Source organism: Schistocerca gregaria, chromosome 2, assembly GCF_023897955.1.
Source record: "Schistocerca gregaria isolate iqSchGreg1 chromosome 2, iqSchGreg1.2, whole genome shotgun sequence".
In the NCBI taxonomy this organism is placed as follows: domain Eukaryota; kingdom Metazoa; phylum Arthropoda; class Insecta; order Orthoptera; family Acrididae; genus Schistocerca; species Schistocerca gregaria.
In genome coordinates this window covers 710,100,431-710,106,430 of record NC_064921.1, presented here as the reverse complement: position 1 = coordinate 710,106,430, position 6,000 = coordinate 710,100,431, and the positions used below count along the sequence as shown (strand labels likewise).

The window sequence follows — 6,000 nt, the reverse complement described above, 5'->3', positions numbered from 1 at the left end:
ACATCCTTATGAGTCTCCTTAGTGTATTCATTTCTTGGTCTCCCTCTACGATTTTTACCCTCCACGCTGCCCTCCAATACTAAATTGGTGATCCCTTGATGCCTCCGAACATGTCGTACCAACCGATCCCTTCTTCTAGTCAACTTGTGCCACAAGCTCCTCCCCAATTCTATCCAATACCTTCTCATTAGTTATGTGATCTGTCCATCTAATCTTCAGCATTCTTCTGTAGCACATTTCGAAAGATTCTAATCTATTCTTGTCCAAACTATTTATCGTCCACGTTTCACTTCCATACATGGCTATACTCTATAAAAATACTTTCAGAAACGACTTCCTTAAATATATACTCGATGTTAACAAATTTCTCTTCTTCAGAAACGCTTTCCTTGCCATTGACAGTCTACATTTTATATCCTCTCTACTTCGACCATCATTAGTTATTTTGTTCCCCAAATAACAATACTCCTTTACTACTTTAAGTGTCTCATTTACTAAATTAATTCCCTCAGCATCACCCGAGTTAACTCGACTACATTCCATTATCCTCGTTTTGCTTTTGTTGATGTTCATCTTATATCCTTCTTTCATGACACTGTCCATTCCGTGCAACTGCTCTTCCAGGTCCTTTGCTGTCTCTGACAGAATTACAGTCGTCGGCGAACCTTAAAGTTTTAATTTCTTCTCCATGGATTTTAATACCTACTCCGAATTTTTCTTTTGTTTCCTTTACTTCTTGCTCAATATACACACTGAATAACGTCGGGAGAAGCTACAACCGTAAGAAACATTATAATTTTCAAAATACTGTAACTAGGACGCTGACAAGCTGTGTACATAACTCAAACGTCCTATCTTTGGATAGCGATAAATGTTACCTCAGCAAACTTCATAAAGCCTTCATTAATTTACAACAAACAGTTTCGCAATGTTAATGTTACGAAAGTCAATGACGTACGAAATACTTGCAAAGGCACAATAAAAATTATAAAAGTCACTTTAGTGAAAGTAACAAATGTCCTTTATTTTACTTGTATTGACGTTGCTTTCACTTTTCGCTGTCTTAACTTAGTTATTGATTGGATGCAGTAGGAGCACTACAATGCAAAATGGTTCAAATGGCTCTGAGCACTATGGGACTTAACTGCTGAGGTCATCAATCCCCTAGAACTTATAACTACTTAAACCTAACTAACCTAAGGACATCACACACATCCATGCCCGAGGCAGGATTCGAACCTGCGACCGTAGCGGTCGCGCGGTTCCAGACTGTTGCGCCTAGAACCGCCCCGCCATCCCGGCCGGCTACTACAATGCACAAAGAACACTAAATATTAGTGCATCTGGTTTCATGACGTCTTTGATTCAGTTAATTGCAAATGTATAATGATTAATTTTCTTTTCAGTTGATAACTTTGTCTCATTCACTTATCGTTCTCTCGGACGAAAGATTTAAGGATTGGACTATGCTGATGGTAAATGAATTTAAATAATCAGTAGCGCTCACAATATTTATTGTTCAACTAAGAAACGGTATAATGTTCGACGTACTGAAACTACGATACCGGAATGGCGTGTACGTAACTAGAAAGACAGCTGGGTGAATCCTCCTTTGTGGTGCGACGTAATATAGTTTGTAACGACTATTAATGGTAGAAGACCCTTCTTTAACAATAATTTTGGCCACTCACTACTCATATTCCATAACCATTTCTCATTATATGCTTCGTGATGCCCCTATACATGTGCTCGCTTCCCATTTCACAACGCCTTGCCGTGCTTCACACTCCATTTCGAAAACATACACCATTGCGCCCTAGAACGTCGCCACTTTGCGCCCATACTTCACCACAGTGTGTACTGCGCGTACATAGGAAAAGAAATCCACTACTGTACAGCTACACTATTGATGACAAACAGCTGGAGACAGCGTCTGCAGTAAAATATCTAGGTGTAACTATCCAGAGCGACCTTACGTGGAATGACCATATAAAACAGATAGTGGGAAAAGCAAACAACAGACTCAGTTTCATAGGAAGAATCTTAAGGAAATGGAACTCATCCACGAAAGAAGTAGCTTATAAGGCGCTTGTTCGCCCGATTCTTGAGTATCGTTCATCTATCTGGGATCCCTATCAGATAGGACTGACAGAAGAGATAAGATGCAACGAAGAGCGAGCCGGCCGGGGTGGCAGAGCGGCTCTAGGCGCTACAGTCTGGAATCGAGCGACCGCTACGGTCGCAGGTTCGAGTCCTGCCTCAAGCATGGATGTGTGTGATATCCTTAGGTTAGTTAGGTTTAAGTAGTTCTAAGTTCTTGGGGCCTGATGACCTCAGAAGTTAAGTCCCATAGTGCTCAGAGCCATTTGAACCATTTTGAACGAAGAGCGGCGCTTTTAGTCAGGGAATGGTTTAGCTGGCGAGAAAGCGTTACGGAGATGCTAAACAAACTCCACTGGCAGACGTTACAAGAAAGGCGTTGTGCATCACGGAAAGATTTACTGTTGAAATTTCGGGACAGCACTTTTCAGAAGGAGTCGGATAACATATTACTTCCTCCCCTCATAAACGTCGCGTATTGGCTACGAAGAGAAAATTCGAGAAATTAGAGCCAATACAGAGGCCTACCGACAATGATTCTTCCCATGCACTATTCGCGAGTGGAACAGGGTTGGAGGGATCAGATAGTGGTCCGGAAGTACCCTCCGCCACACACCATTAGGTGGCTTGCGGAGTATGATGTAGATGTAGAATAGCAACTCCCTCTCTCTGCTATTGACTCTGTGCAAGCGTTTCCCTAACGATATTATTCTGAAATGTGGAACAGATTCTCTGTATTCTATACAATACGAACTTCCCTGACTTTGCCAGAGTTTCTACTTCAATTTTTACATTATTATTTTCAATAGTTTTTTCATAATTATATTACAGTTTTTGTGAAGTGAATACTGACAAATTTAATAAAGTACATACATATATATGAAATTACTTTACAATTACAGAATTAATTAATTGAAGAATTATGAAGCACTGTTTTCTTGTGTTATAAGGCGCTGTGTGTTACCGAGACATACTTTCTAAGATTACTCAGACGACATTTTAATTACTTCCTCTCACGTACGTCTCTTGAAACGACAACGACTTCACAGCACACGAACTTCACAGCAAACATAAACATAGCCAAAGCCTTGCAGACAAACAAAAATTACGCGAAGTGAAATGTAGTGTGAGGAGGGCTATGCGAGAGGCGTTCAATGAATTCGAAAGTAAAGTTCTATGTACTGACTTAGCAGAAAATCCGAAGAAATTTTGGTCCTATGTCAAAGCGGTAGGTGGATCAAAACAAAATGTCCAGACACTCTGTGACCAAAATGGTACTGAAACAGAGGATGACAGACTAAAGGCCAAAATACTAAATGTCTTCTTCCAAAGCTCTTTCACAGAGGAAGACAGCACTTCAGTTCCTTCTCTAGATTGTTGCACAGATGACAAAATGATAGATATCGAAATAGATGACAGAGGGAGAGGGAAACAATTAAAATCGCTCATAAGAGGAAAGGCCGCTGGACCTGATGGGATACCAGTTCGATTTTACACAGAGTACACGAAGGAACTTTCCCCCCTTCTTGCAGCGGTGTACCGTAGGTCTCTAGAAGAGCGAAGCGTTCCAAAGGATTGGAAAAGGGCACAGGTCAACCCCGTTTTCAAGAAGGGACGTCGAACAGATGTGCAGAACTATAGACCTATATCTCTAACGTCGATCAGTTGTAGAATTTTGGAACACGTATTATGTTCGAGTATAATGTCTTTTCTGGAGACCATAAATCTACTCTGTAGGAATCAGCATGGGTTTCGAAAAAGACGGTCGTGTGAAACCAAGCTCGCGCTATTCGTCCACGAGACTCAGAGGGCCTTAGACACGGGTTCACAGGTAGATGCCGTGTTTCTTGACTTCCGCAAGGCGTTTGACACAGTTCCCCACGGCCGTTTAATGACCAAAGTAAGAGCATACCGACTATCAGATCAATTGTGTGATTGGATTGAGGAGTTCCTAGATAACAGAACGCAGCATTTCATTCTCAATGGAGAGAAGTCTTCCGAAGTAAGAGTGATTTCAGGTGTGCCGCAGGGGAGTGTCATAGGACCGTTGCTAGTCACAATATACATAAATGACCTGGTGGATGACATCGGAAGTTCACTGAGGCTCTTTGCAGATGATGCTGTGGTGTATCGAGAGGTTGCAACAATGGAAAATTGTACTGAAATGAAGGAGGATCTGCAGCGAATTGACGCATGGTGCAGGGAATGGCAATTGAATCTCAATGTAGACAAGTGTAATGTGCTGCGAATACATAGAAAGATAGATCCCCTATCATTTAGCTACAAAATAGCAGGTCAGCAACTGGAAGCAGTTAATTCCATAAATTATCTGTGATTACGCATTAGGAGTGATTTAAAATGGAATGATCATATAAAGTTGATCGTCTGTAAAGCAGATGCCAGACTGAGATTCATTGGAAGAATCCTAAGCAAATGCAATCCGACAACAAAGGAAGAAGGTTACAGTACGCTTGTTCGCCCACTGCTTGAATACTGCTCAACAGTGTGGGATCCGTACCAGATAGGGTTGATAGAAGAGATAGAGAAGATCCAACGGAAAGCAGCGCCCTTCGTTACAGGATCATTTAGTAATCGCGAAAGCGTTACGAAGATGCTAGATAAACTCCAGTGGAAGACTCTGCAGGAGAGACGCTCAGTAGCTCGGTACGGGCTTTTGTTAAAGTTTTGAGAACATACCTTCACCGAAGAGTCAAGCAGTATATTGCTCCCTCCTACGTATATCTCGCGAAGAGACCATGAGGGAAAATCAGAGAGATTAGAGCCCACACAGAAGCATATCGACAATCCTTCTTTCCACGAACAATACGAGACTGGAATAGAAGGGAGAACCGATAGAGGTACTCAGGGTATCCTCCGCCACACACCGTCAGGTGGCTTGCGGAGTATGGATGTAGATGTAGATGAACGACGGCAGAATCAGAGATATTACAGCATACATACGGGTATGTGACTTGAGAAATGTAGAAGAGGAGAAGGAGATTAGTGTGTAACGTCCCGTCGACATCACGGTCATTAGAGACGGAGCACGAGCTCGGATTAGGGAAGAATTTAGAAGGAAAGCAGCCAAGTCTTTTCGAAGGAACCATCCCGGTATTTGCCTTATGCGACTTAGAGAACTCATGGAAAACCAAAATCAGGGTGACTGGACGCTGGTTTGAACCGTCGTCCTGTCTCCATTGCGCTACTAAGTTCGGTGCGAAATGTAGATGCAGGTGTAGTCTACTCACAGTTACCACGGCCTGGGACGTCTTACATGTCTAAATACCACGAGACTCAGTAGGTCGGTAAGGAAGATATGTTACTGCTATGTAAGATTGCGTAGCTGCATTGGGAATTTATGCTGTGTGCACTGTTCTCCGGTATCTCTGCGATCTCTAACAGGTGATAAGGCTCTTTCCCTGAAACGGGCATCGGCAGACAGCAGCCGATTAAGTACGATCTGCGCGTCAGTTTGCTCAGCTGCTTGCTGCTGATTAGAGGTGTTTACGCTCGAAGTGAACTAAGGTAAGGCAGCTGTGATTAATCCCGTTACTGCAGTGTTACTGAACAGCAGTCACAATTAATGCTGTGAAATGTATCCTACCCGCAAATGTTATGGCTAAAGCTGTTTTCGATGATTTTAATATCAACTTTGTTGAACTTTGGGACGTTCATTGTTAACTTTTTGGGATAGTTTATGTGATGCCTAAGGGCATTCCTCTTCCTGCTATACCACATCCTCCCTTCCTCTAAGTTCCTCTCATCGTGGTTGTATTAGACGTAATCACACAGCGACTAGCGTTCTCCACAGTGAATGCGATGGTACATCTGGAAATTAGAATGCAGTTTCGGCTCCGTTACTTTCGTCATAGGTTAGGGATGCTAGTTTCCTGCATCGTT

At 42.5% G+C, this 6,000-nt stretch overlaps 1 protein-coding gene across 1 annotated transcript in view; it reads left to right on the top strand.

Moving 5' to 3' along the window:
- The first annotated feature begins 5,575 nt into the window (after positions 1-5,575).
- Positions 5,576-6,000, top strand: part of LOC126334825 (uncharacterized) — an 83,161-nt gene continuing 82,736 nt past the window's right edge. The window contains exon 1 of the mRNA XM_049997484.1: positions 5,576-5,625. The gene's annotated coding sequence lies outside the window, so the exon portion shown is untranslated. The remainder of the gene's footprint in view (positions 5,626-6,000) is intronic.